Consider the following 13,380-nt stretch of genomic DNA (forward strand, 5'->3'; position numbering starts at 1 on the left):
GATTACAGACACCTGTGTGTGTCCTTTGACACTATAAAACTAGTGACCTGCAGTGTTTGTCATTATACCCTGATGAAAACGGGCTTGCCTGTCGAAACGTTGGATATTAGATTATTAAATTATTGCATCTGAGCTCCTAGTGTGCGGCTCTCCATTTCTTTTGCAAATCCTTGATAAGAACCTGCTTCAGAGTGCAAACAAACTTAGACTGAGATTTCCATTTCACCAGGACAATGACCCCAAGCATACAGCCAAAGCAACACTGGAATAGCTTCGGAACAAGAATGTGAAAGTCCTTCAAAGTAGCCCAGCCAAAGCCCAGACTTGAATACCATTGAAAATCTGTGGAAAGACTTGAAGGTTGCTGTTCACCGCCGCTCCCCATCTAATTTAAGAGCTTGAGAAAATCTGACTCAGGGGTGTGAATACTTCTATAAATGAGAAGTATTTCATTTTCAACAAATTTGCTAAACTTTCTAAAAACATGTTTTCACTGTCATTATGGGGTATTGTATGTAGATACACGAACATTTGTATTCAGGCTGTAACAAAATGTGGAATAAGTCAAGGGGTATGAATACTTCCTGAAGGCGCCGTACCTGTCGATTGATGAGAACCTGTCCTGGCCATTTATCAACTCATCTCCTTGTGCCCACAATGTTTACGGTAGATGGCCAACACGAAAAAAGGAAACGCAACAATTAACTGGATCATTTTTAATGACTTATCACCTCACAGGTAATTCTATATAGCGACAGGGGTTGGCTTTCATTTAAGTGATACAGTAGCTTGACCGTCAAATCTGTCTATTTGTTTGTGACCAGCGACTTTTATACAAAGAGCACTCAATTATCTGTGCCATTTGAGTTTGAAAATGACAACTGCTTTCTAAGTCCTGGGACAGACAGGCACTTATGATAAAAGCAATGAAAATCAACGAAATAATCTGTTTTAAAGCGTCAATTTAGTATAATCTTGATGACTAAATGTTTATATTTACATCACCAATCAGGTAAAAAGTATGTGTAATTCCACTCTGTGGTGAAAATGCAAGCTTGTGTATAGGTAGTAACACAGTGTCCACATTAGGAAAATTGGTGCAATATAAAATAATTTAATATGGCAAAATAATTTAACATGTCAATTTAGGATAATAGTAGGTTGCCCACTCACAAGCTATTGCAACAATTACATCTAATTCTATTTAATAATTTAGAGAGTTTAAAAATGCACTCAAACAATTTAACCAGGCACTCTAGGCTAGAGCTCCCACAGTGTCTGAGCAGCAGCCTGAACGCTCGACGTCACTACCACACACACACTTTGGAGACAATCTTCCCAGCGCTGTAGTGAGGTCTGTGGGCGCTTGTAGTTGTCAAAAAAAGAGTGTGTAGAAAGGGGATGTAGGAACATTTTAAGTACATTAGCGGGGCGTTGGGTTCCATCTCCTGAAAAATATATCTCCCAGAGGGAAGAGACAGGCTTTCACTTAGGACTCTCCCACAGCTCAGAACACTACCACAGAAGAGAGAATGAGTGACTGTGAAAGAGGGACAGAAAGAGGAGAGAGAGACAGTCTTGATGTGAATGAGCTCCTTTTCAATAACTACGAGCGCCATGCTTGCACATTCTCCTTCACAGCACAGCCAAAAGCATCGCGTTCACATTCGTTCGATGATACTTATTTTAGTGACGAGGGCTCTGTTGAAATTAAAGTCCTTTAGTCTCTGGTGCCGTGAGCCTTTCAAACAGACCCTCTAGTTCTCAGCACATTAGCTGCGTCACAATTGACACCCTATTCCCAAAATATTGCAATACTTTTGACCAGAGCTTCAAAATGGGCCACAGTTTTTAATCTCATCTAGATTGAGATCTTCATTATCTCAATCACTGCACACCAGCCAGTTTGTCTTCGTGTGCTACCGTGTCTCTGTAACAGTATAACTTTAGACCGTCCCCTCGCCCCGACACGGGCGCGAACCAGGGACCTTCTGCACACATCAACAACAGTCGCCCACGAAGCGTCGTTACCCATCGCTCCACAAAAGCCGCGGCCCTTGCAGAGCAAGGGGCAACACTACTAATACGTTTCAGAGCAAGTGACGTAACTGATTGAAACGCTACTAGCGCGTACCCGCTAACTAGCTAGCCATTTCACATCCGTTACATCTCTTAAAAAGGTCCAACAGAGTACCACAGTATAAGTCATAATACCCATAAACGCTAGCGGTCAAAACAGGGAAATGTTTCAAATCGTTTTCCACCATTAGTTTTCCCCTTAAGGGATTTTAGAAACATTTTAAAATGAGGGCTGTGTTTTGTTTAGGCCTACCCTGGCCTGATGTTTTGATAACTGATTAAATCTCTCTAGGACAAGGTGACGTATGTGTATATGCATGCATGCATGCTAATTAGCTGCTAATGTGGCTATCATAAAGAACTACAAATACCATGATGATCTGGACGAGGCTGGCGAATCAAGGCAAAGTTACGAATATCTGGATGAACAATCGAATGTTAGCTAAATGTAGTAATGAATTGGCTACATTTCCTTAAATTGACAATTATGTGAACTGTCTTGTGCAAGTTTTAAAATTGAGCTTGCAGGGATTTGTAGTTTTGCATGTCGTCTACTTTGATGCTAATTAGCATTTTTGAATCAGAGCAAGTAGAGCCAGATATTGATAAAAGCTAATTACCTTGTCCAAGAGATTTACACGGTTATTTGACCACTAGGTTTTATGACACCTCCACTGTGGGGCTCTATTAAAACCTCTACAGGATCGGTGTCCTCCCCGCGGGATGGTTGAGCTAACGTAGGCTAATGCGATTAGCATGAGGTTGTAAGTAACAAGAATATTTCCCAGGACATAGACATATCTGATATTGGCAGAAAGCTTAAATTCTTGTTAAACTAACTGCACTGTCCAATTTACAGTAGCTATTACAGTTAAATAATACTATGCTATTGTGTGAGGAGTGCACAATTCTTAACTTAAATGTATGAATAAACCAATTAGGAACATTTGGGCAGTCTTGATTAGAGGTTGACAGATGAATTGGCATGGCCGATTAATTAGGGCCGATTTCAAGTTTTCATAACAATCGGTAATCTGCATTTTTCGACGCCGATTACATTGCAATCCAAGAGGAAACTGCGTGGCAGGCTGACCAAAAGTACCTTGTGGCTGCAAGGTGTCAAGGTAAATTGCTAGCTAGCATTAAACTTATCTTATAAAAAACAATCAATCTTCACATAAATCACTAGTTAACTATACATGGTTGATGATATTACTAGGTTAACTAGCTTGTCCTGCGTTGCATATAATCAATGCAGTGCCTGTTCATTTATCATCAAATCACAGCCTACTTCAACTTTGCCAAACGGGTGATGATTTAACAAAAGCGTATTTGCGAAAAAAGCACTTTCGATTCACAAATGTACCTAACCATAAACATCAATGCCTTTCTTAAAATCAATACACACAAGTATATTTTTTTAAACATGCATATTTAGTTAAAATAAATGCATGTTAGCTTGGCAATATTAACTAGGGAAATTGTGTCACTTCTCTTGCGTTCAGTACAAGCAGAGTCAGGGTATATGCAACAGTTTGGGCCGCCTGGCTCATTGCGAACTGTGTTTCTTCCTAACAAAGACCGTAATTAATTTGCCAGAATTTTACATAATTATGACATAACATTGCACAACCTTCAATGTAACAGCAATATTTAGACTTAAGGTTGCCACCCGTTCGACAAAATACGGCATGGTTCCATATTTCACTGAAAGATTAAACGTTTTGTTTTCGAAATTATAGTTACTGGATTTGACCATGTTAATGACCAAAGGCTCGTATTTCGGTGTTCATTATAATTAAGTCTATGATTTGATAGAGCAGTCTGAGCGGTGGTAGGCAGCAGCAGGCTCGTAGGCATTCATTCAAACAGCACTTTACTAAGTTTGCGAGCAGCTCTTAGCAATGCTTGATGCACAGTGCGGTTTATGACTTCAAGCCCATCAACTCCCGAGATTAGGCTGGCAATACTAAAGTGCATATAAGAACAACCAATAGTCAAAGGTATATGAAATACAAATGTTATAGAGAGAAATAGTAGACGGGTCATAATTCCTATAATAACTACAACCTAAAACTTCTTAACTGGGTATATTGAAACACAAGCTTTCATATGTTCTATGTTATGAGCAAGGAACTTAAATGCTAGTAGTTTGTTTTACATGGCACATATTGCACTTTTACTTTCTTCTCCAACACTGTGGTTTTGCATTATTTAAACCAAATTGAACATGTTTCATTATTTATTTGAAACTAAATAGATTATTTATGTATTATATTAAAAGGGTTCATTGTTCATTCAGTATTGTTGTAATTGTCATTATTACAATTTGTATATATATATAAAAAAAATCAAAAAAATAAAGGGAACACTAAAATAGCACATCCTAGATCTGAATGAATGAAATATTCTTATTAAATACTTATTTCTTTACATAGTTGAATGTGCTGACAACAAAATCACACAAAAATTATCAATGGAAATCAAATTTATCAACCCATGGAGGTCTGGATTTGGAGTCACACTCAAAATTAAAGTGGAAACCCATACAGGCTATCCTTGATGTATGTCCTTAAAACAAGTCAAAATGAGGCTCAGTAGTGTGTGTGGCCTCCACGTGCTGTATGACCTCCCTACAACGCTGGGCATGCTCCTGATGAGGTGGCGGATGGTCTCCTGAGGGATCTCCTCCAGACCTGGACTAAGCATCGCCAATCCTGGACAGTCTGTGGTGCAACGTGGCGTTGTGGATGGAGCGAGACATGATGTCCCAGATGTGCTCAATTGGATTCAGGTCTGGGGAACGGGCGGGCCAGTCCATAGCATCATGCCTTTCCTCTGCAGGAACTGCTGACACACTCCAGCCACATGGTCTAGCATTGTCTTGCATTAGGAGGAACCCAGGGCCAACCGCACCAGCATATGTTCTCACAAGGGTCTGAGGATCTCATCTCGGTACCTAATGGCAGTCAGGCTACCTCTGGCGAGCACACGGAGGGCTGTGCGGCCCCAAAGAATGCCACCCACACCATGACTGACCCACCGCCAAACCGGTCATGCTGAGGATGTGCAGGCAGCAGAACGTTCTCCACGGGTCTCCAGACTCTGTCACATGTGCTCAGTGTGAACCTGCTTTCATCTGTGAAGAGCACAGGGTGCCAGTGGCGAATTTGCCAATCTTGAGTTCTCTGGCAAATGCAAACGTCCTGCACGGTGTTGGGCTCTTAAGCACAACCCCACCTTGTGGACGTCGGGCCCTCACCTCTGGAGTCTGTTTCTGACCGTTTGCAGACACATGCAATTTGTGGCCTGCTGGAGGTCATTTTGCAGGGCTCTGGCAGTGCTCTCCTGCTCCTCTTGCACAAAGCGGCAGTAGCGGTCCTGCTGCTGGGTTGTTGCCCTCCTACGGCCTCCTCCACGTTCCTGATGTACTGCTGTCTCTGGTGCCTCCATGCTCTGGACACTACGCTGACAGCACAGCACATTCTTGCCACAGCTCACATTGATGTTGCCATCCTGGATGAGCTGCATACCTGAGCCACTTGTGTGGGTTGTGACTCCGTCTCATGCTAACTAGGTAAGCAGCGCAGCATTCAGTGACGAAAACTCCGCCAGGAGCATAGGAACTGAGAAGTGGTCTGTGGTCACCACCTGCAGAACCACTCCTTTATTGGGGGTGTCTTGCTAATTGCCTATAATTTCACCTGTTGTCTTCCATTTGCACAACAGCATGTGAAATGTATTGTCAATCAGTGTTGCTTCCTAAGTGGACAGTTTGATTTCACAGAAGTGTGATTGACTTGGAGTTACATTGTGTTGTTTAAGTGTTCCTTTATTTTTTGAGCTTGATATTATATATATATATTATTATATATTATATTATATATATATTATTTATTAATATTTATCACAAACCACAAATATTCGTATCGGTGTTAAAATCATAAACGGTCGACCTCTAGTCTTGATACAACATTTGTATGCAATGGTTCATTGAATCAGTATAAAACTTTGCACATACAGTGGAAGTCGGAAGTGTACATACACCTTAGCCAAATACATTTAAACTCAGTTTCACAATTCCTGACATTTAATCCTAGTAAACATTCCCTATCTTAGGTCAGTTAGGATCACCACTGTATTTTAAGAATGTGAAATGTCAGAATAATAGTAGAGAGAATGATTTATTTCAGCTTTTATTTCTTTCATCACATTCCCAGTGGGTCAGAAGTCTACATACACTCAATTAGTATTTGGTAGCATTTCCTTTAAATTGTTTAACTTGGGTCAAACGTTGAGTAGCCTTCCACAAGCTTCCCACAGTAAGTTTGGTGAATTTTGGCCCATTCCTCTTGACAGAGCTGGTATAACTGAGTCAGGTTGGTAGGTCTCCTTGCTTGCACACGCCTTTTCAGTTCTGCCCACAAATTTCTATAGGATTGAGGTCAGGGCTTTGTGATGGCCACTCCAATACCTTGACTTTGTTGTCCTTAAGCAATTTTTCCACAACTTTGGAAGTATGCTTGGGGTCATTGTCCATTTGGAAGACCCATTTGCAACCAAGCTTTAACTTCCTGACTGATGTCTTGAGCTGTTGCTTCGATATATCCTCATGATGCCATCTATTTTGTGAAGTGCACCAATCCCTCTTGCAGCAAAGCACCCCCACAACATGATGCTGCCACCCCCGTGCTTCACGGTCGGGATGTTGTTCTTCGACTTGCAAGCCTCACCCTTTTTCCTCCAAACATAACGATGGTCATTATGGCCAAACAGTTCTATTTTTGTTTCATCAGACCAGAGGACATTTCTCCAAAAAGTACGATCTTTGTCCCCATGTGCAGTWGCAAACCGTAGTCTGGCTTTTTTGTGGCGGTCCTTGCTGAGCGGCCTTTCAGGTTATGTTGATATAGGACTCGTTTTACTGTGGATATAGATACTTTTGTACCTGTTTCCTCCAGCACCTTCACTAGGTCCTTTGTTTTTCTGGGATTGAGTTGCACTTTTCGCACTAAAGTACGTTCATCTCTAGGAGACAGAACTCGTCTCCTTCCTGAGCGGTATGACGGCTGCGTGGTCCCATGGTGTTTATACTCGCGTACTATTGTTTGTACAGATGAACATGGTACCTTCAGGCATTTGGAAATTGCTCCCAAGGATGAACCACACTTGTGGAGGTCTACAATTTTTTTCTGAGGTTTTGGCTGATTTCTTTTGATTTTCCCATGATGTGAAGCAAAGAGGCACTGAGTTTGAAGGTAGGCCTTGAAGTACATCCACAGGTACACCTCCAATTGACTCAAATGATGTCAAGTAACCTATCAGAAGCTTCTAAAGCCATGACAATTTTCTGGAATTTTCCAAGCTGTTTAAAGGCAACTTAGTGTATGTAAACTTCTGACCCACTGGAATTGTGATACAGTGAATGACAAGTGAAATAAATGTCTGTAAACAATTGTTGGAAAAATTACTTGTGTCATGCAAAGTAGATGTCCTAACCGACTTGCCAAAACTATAGTTTGTTAACAAGAAATTTGTGGAGTGGTTGAAAAAGGAGTTTGTGACTCCAACCTAAGTGTATGTAAACTTCCAACTTCACTAATGTACACTGCTGCCATTTAGTGGCCAAAATCTAAATTGTGCCTGGGCTGGAATCATACATTATGGCCTTTTTCTTGCATTTCAAAGATGCTACAAAAGAAACTGCATGTTTTTATATTTGTATAGCTGTTACCAGATCTGTGTCATATTCTCCTACATTTAACATTTCCACAAACTTCAAAGTGTTTCCTTTCAAACTGTATCAAGAATATGCATATCCTTGCTTCAGGTCCTGAGCTACAGGCAGTTAGATTTGGGTATGTCATTTTATGTGAAAATTGAAAAAAGGGGTGGATCCTTAAGAGGTTTTATCATTTCTGGGTAACAATTAAGTACCTTACTGTGATTGTTTTGAATTAAATGGTCAAAAGAAACAAAAATAGTTTCTTAGCAAAGAACAATTTCTCAGGCAAGAATTTTGTTCGTTTGACTGGACTGGGCCTTTAAAAGATGCACTATGCAGATATCGCTCTGCCATTTCCTGTATGCAAAAATTCGAATAGTTTGCCTAATTTCAGTTGGTGTGACAAAACAAGCAAGTATAGTGTACAGAGCCATTGTACCATTTAAACCGCTGTGAAATATCTTTGCTATAACCAAAAATATTGTGTTTTCAGCTGTTTGAAGCTGGTAAAAGACGCAAAAACAAAACTTGAACAGGAAGCATAGAAATAGTACACCAAAAGTCCATTATATCAGGAAACACATTAAGCCACGTACAAAAATATGGGATGCATGAATAAATCCTGTATTCTAAATTTAGTGCGTCTAAAATGTGGAGATTGTGTCTTGGAGATATGGCCACATTTGACTAAAAGTATCTCCGTCAAAGAATTTAGATCAAGGTACGGTAAGTTTACACATTATCGTTACGAGTAGGTGAGCTCTGCGGAAATTGAACCCACATCCTTCACATAGCTAGAGCCATGGTCTTACCAACTGAACCAAACAGGACCACAGAGAGAGAGATAGAGACCCAGGTATATGCAAGTCAGAGACGGGACAATTCTTTAAAAACATATTTATTGGAGGTTATTACACATTTCTGATTAGGCCTACTTCATTCAGTGACATACATTTAGAGGGTCATGTACAAATCCCCCCCAGTTTTATAAAAGCACACCAGATTAAAAGAAACTGCAGATGTATTTGCTGTGCCCCATCCTGTAAAGGAACATGCAGGAGAGGAGCAGACAGGAGAAATCCCTGGGCTCTAGCCGTAAAGGTGCAATCTGCAATATCACTCAGCTTTACAGCAAAACAAAGTGACAGGGATACAGTTTCTCTAAAAACAAAGTCACAGACTGTAGCTTGAAAGGAGACTGGCAATTCCACTAAAGTGATGCTGAGACTGATTTTTCCCTTTAAAAATGTCAAACAAAAACCAATGATTGCAAAGTTAAAACAAACCATGCACAAGGACTACGGTCAACAATTTCCACTGAACATTTTACAAAAACACATTTACTTGAACAGTGCAGACGCAAAGTTTGGTAACTGAATTATAGAATACATTTTAAAGTGAAAAATCTGTCTTCGCATCACTCTACCGTGGAATTGCCCAGACCAGATTAAAGGAGGAATTGAAGGATTTATTAGTGGTGCCCCATTCTGCAGGGAAGGACATGTTATTGAGGTTAACACTGTACCTGTCAACCTGCTTCTTCTCATTCCTCATACAGGAAATGCAAAATGTGCATTATTTCTATCTGAGCTATCACCACGACACCCACCTACTGCTTCCTGTTTAGGCCTATTTGCTGACTGGCTGATTGTGGGTTTGTAGTTCTAATAAGTATAGAAATAAAAACAATGGTGAGAGGATTGAGATAAAGGTAGATAGTCCTTATGCTGATTGTTACGTTCCCCAGCAAGAAAACCAAAAATGTCACTCAAACAGAAGGGGGAACTAACAAAGTCACTGACAACAACCAAAATGAAACAGGTGGGGTTTAGGAGGGTTTCTAAAAAGACACTCATTGGGGTGGCCACTGAAGGTTGCATAACAACAACTAGGACTAAAAAGACACCCACCATGAGCACCCACTAAATTTGTCCACTAAAGAGGCAAACAAAAGAAAAACCCACACCAAAAGTATAAAGGAAACAAACCAAAATATTGGAGCAAAATGAACAAACAGGGAAGATCAGATTGTTTGTCGAGAAATCAAATAGGGAGAGTCAACTAAAAAAAGGTGTTAACCCTCCACATCTCAAGACAACTGGAGCCTGCCACTCTTAAATAGCACCTGGGCCAGCACAGGTGAAACACCATCCCACTAACGAGATGACCAACCAGCACAGGTGTAACACATACTAACGAGGTGACGCGTTGGTGCGCCCCACGTGCTCACGTCCAACCTCAACATTTAAATGGAAAAACCAAATCCTGTAACATGTTCAATAGACAAACTGAGGCCAAAGCAAAGGAATCACTAGAAAAATGTACAGTTTTGTTAACCGGTGTATGATTAGTGGAGCTTTACATTCTGGGGAGAGTGCACATGCAACATGTGAATGAGCCAGACAAGGACACCGCTGCGCTCCACTGCTCCCATAGAGGACATGTTTCACAGAACATGTGGGAAGGCATCTCTCACTCACTGACCGAAAGCCATCAAAGCAGCAGATGGGGTTAACACTACTCCCATACATCTAAATTGACCAACTCTAGAATGGTAACCCAATTGACACTCACTGGCAAGGCAGGCTTGATGACAGAGTCCTAAGGAAGATACAAATTAGGTTAGATACAGGAGAGCAGAATCAGGTTTGGGCACAATGATCACAAAACCGGAGAGACTCCATTTGAGGAAAGTGGACACAGCTGTGTTATTTGGACTTTTTTCCACTTCGATGACTTCAGTAATGTATGATGAGCACCTAACCCACACATACTGAAACAAAAAAACACAACAATAGAGATTACTTCACATGGAAACAGCCTACTGAATGCCACTTCAGGAAAAATAGCCACAAGAGACGTACAGGCTCTTATATGGTACTCTATATGTTTGAAACAGCAAGAGCTGGTTGCTTGTACAGTATAGCACGAGTAGTAGAGCACACGTTTGGATTGTGTTCATTCACAGGATCTTCGTGATCTACCACACACACTCCACGGCGTACTAAACCTGACATCACAGTCCACCATCCACCCCTAAATTGATTAAATTGAGATTGTGTGTCACTGGTCTCCACACAAGACCCCATAACTTCAAAGTGTAATTATGCTTACATAATCTTTTACAAATTTATTTAAAAAATGAAATGCTGAAATGTCATAAGTCAATAAGTATTCATCCCCTTTGTTGTGGCAAGCCTAAATAAGTTCAGGAGTACAAATGTGCTTACCAAGTCACATACTAATTTCCATGGACTCACTGTGTGCAGTAAGGGCTTAACAATTTTTGAATGACTACCTCATCTCTTTAACCTACAAATATCTGCAAGATCCCTCGTTCAAGCAATGAATTCCAAACACAGATTCAACCACAAAGACCAGGGAGGTTTCCAATGCCTCACTAAGAAGGGCACCTATTGGTAGATGGGTAGAAATGCAAAAAGCAGACATTGAATATACCTTTGAGTATGTTGAAGTTATTAATTGCACTTTGGATGGTGTATCAATACAACAATTCACTACAAAAAAGTACAGGCGTCCTTCCTAACTCTGTTGTCGGAGAGGAAGTAAACCGTTCAGTGATTTCCTCACGAGGCCAGTGGTGACTAACAGAGTTTAATTGTTTTAGTTATTTAACTAGGCAAGTCAGATAAGAAATTCTTATTTTAAATGGCTGTGATAGTTTACACAGGCAAAATCTTAAGACAAAAACCTGGTTCAGTCTGCTTTCCAACAGACGGAGACAAATTCACCATCCAGCAGGACAATGTTACCAAGATAACATTGAATGTTCCTGAGTGGCCTAGCTACAGTTTTGACATAAATCGTCTTGAAAATCTATGGAGAGACATGAAAATGGCTGTCTAGCAGTGATCAACAACCAACTTGACAGAGCTTGAAGAAATTGTATAATCCAGGTGTGCAAAGCTATACACTTGTAAAATATTCCAAAAACATGTTTTCACTTTCATTACTTTCATGTTTTCACTTTCATTATGGGTAAGAAAAAAAAAATGTAAATTTTTTTGTAAATTTTGTATTCAGGTTGTAACAAATTGTGTAATAAGTTGAGGGGTATGAATACTTTCTGAAGGCACTGATTATAACATATTGGACCATGAATTTAGCCTATGCATGATCCATACTTTCAGGTATACTATTAGACGGAAGCATTATCACCTGTAACCCAACTGATGTAGCATAGTGGGTATAAATGATTGATCGTCTCGTGAAGAAAGTCATCCTCTTTTGCAGAGTTTTGAAAGAAGTACATCCTAAAACTGTCTAGAATGCTTGAACATTTGTACCGTAACAAAACCAGTGTAGAAATCTCTCAAACTCTCATGTTTGAATCAATTAACTGTCTACCCTGTAAATGCCCCCCACCCGTATCCTTTGTATCAATGTTTTTGCATGGTTGAATCTAGTGAGACAGGAACTTTAAAAAGCTAAATGTCAACGGATCGGCTATCCTCTTCAGGGCTCCCCCTTATTCACGGTACACTTATGTTGTTGTTGTTGAAAGAAGAATGTTCTGTATGCGTCTCCCAAATTTCTCCCCGAGGTATAATGCAAAGGCCAACAATTTCATAAAAGTATTTTTCAATTAATTGTGTCCTGATAAATGTTTTAGGCACAAATGTCAAAAACATTTCACAGGATTATACAGACCTGTCTCTCACTTAACACCACCAACATACTCAGACCAGGGACACCAATACATTATACAGTATTCTAATTGACATTATATTCCCATCTGTGCCATGCATATTAACATGGTGTATGTGGAGCAGCCAGGGGGTGACACAACCTGCCGAGAGAGCGAGATGGAAAAGAGACAGAGATGGAAATAAAGATAGACGGAAATAGAGACGCAAATACAGACGGAGAGCGAGAAGGCGGGGGGGGGGGGGGGGCGAGAGAGAAAAGGAGAGCACGCGAGAAAGAGATCGAGCGAGTCACTTACATGGGAATCATTGGGCATGATGACAAACAACGCTCCAGTAAACATCAGCTGTTCAAGGAATCTCTGCTCTCCGACTGATTTTAAAGCACATTAAGAATTTCGATATGGATGTTTAACAATGTCACACACGGTAGAAAGAACTCCTGACAAATACAAGAGGATGCTACATTGTTCTCAGGGGCCTCATTTATAAACCGTGCTACGTACACAATAGTCCCCAAAATGTACGTGTGACAGTTCACGCGCAAAGTTGGCATTTATAAGTATTCAGACCCCTTACATTTTCCCACGTTTTGTTATGTTACAGCCTTATTCTAAAATGGATTAAATAAAACATTGCATCAATCTACACACAATACCCCATAATGAAAAAGCGAAAACAGAAATACCTTATGTAAATAAGTATTCAGACCCTTTGCTATGAGACTTGAAATTGAGCTCAGGCGCATCCTGTTCCCACTGATCATCCTTGAGATGCTTCACCTGTGGTAAATCCAATTGATTGGACATGATTTGGAAAGGCACACACCTGTCTATATAAGGTCTCACAGTTGACAGAGCACGTCAGAGCAAAAACCAAGCCATGAGGTCGAAGGAATTGTCCGTAGAG

General features: G+C 40.5%; 1 protein-coding gene across 4 annotated transcripts in view; it reads right to left on the minus strand.

Annotated features, from left to right (window-relative positions):
- The window catches only part of sash1b (SAM and SH3 domain containing 1b), an 86,866-nt gene that overhangs the window by 37,824 nt on the left and 35,662 nt on the right, over positions 1-13,380 (minus strand). The gene's annotated exons all lie outside the window — the stretch shown is intronic.

Source organism: Salvelinus sp. IW2-2015, linkage group LG4q.2, assembly GCF_002910315.2.
Source record: "Salvelinus sp. IW2-2015 linkage group LG4q.2, ASM291031v2, whole genome shotgun sequence".
Classification (NCBI taxonomy): Eukaryota; Metazoa; Chordata; class Actinopteri; order Salmoniformes; family Salmonidae; genus Salvelinus; species Salvelinus sp. IW2-2015.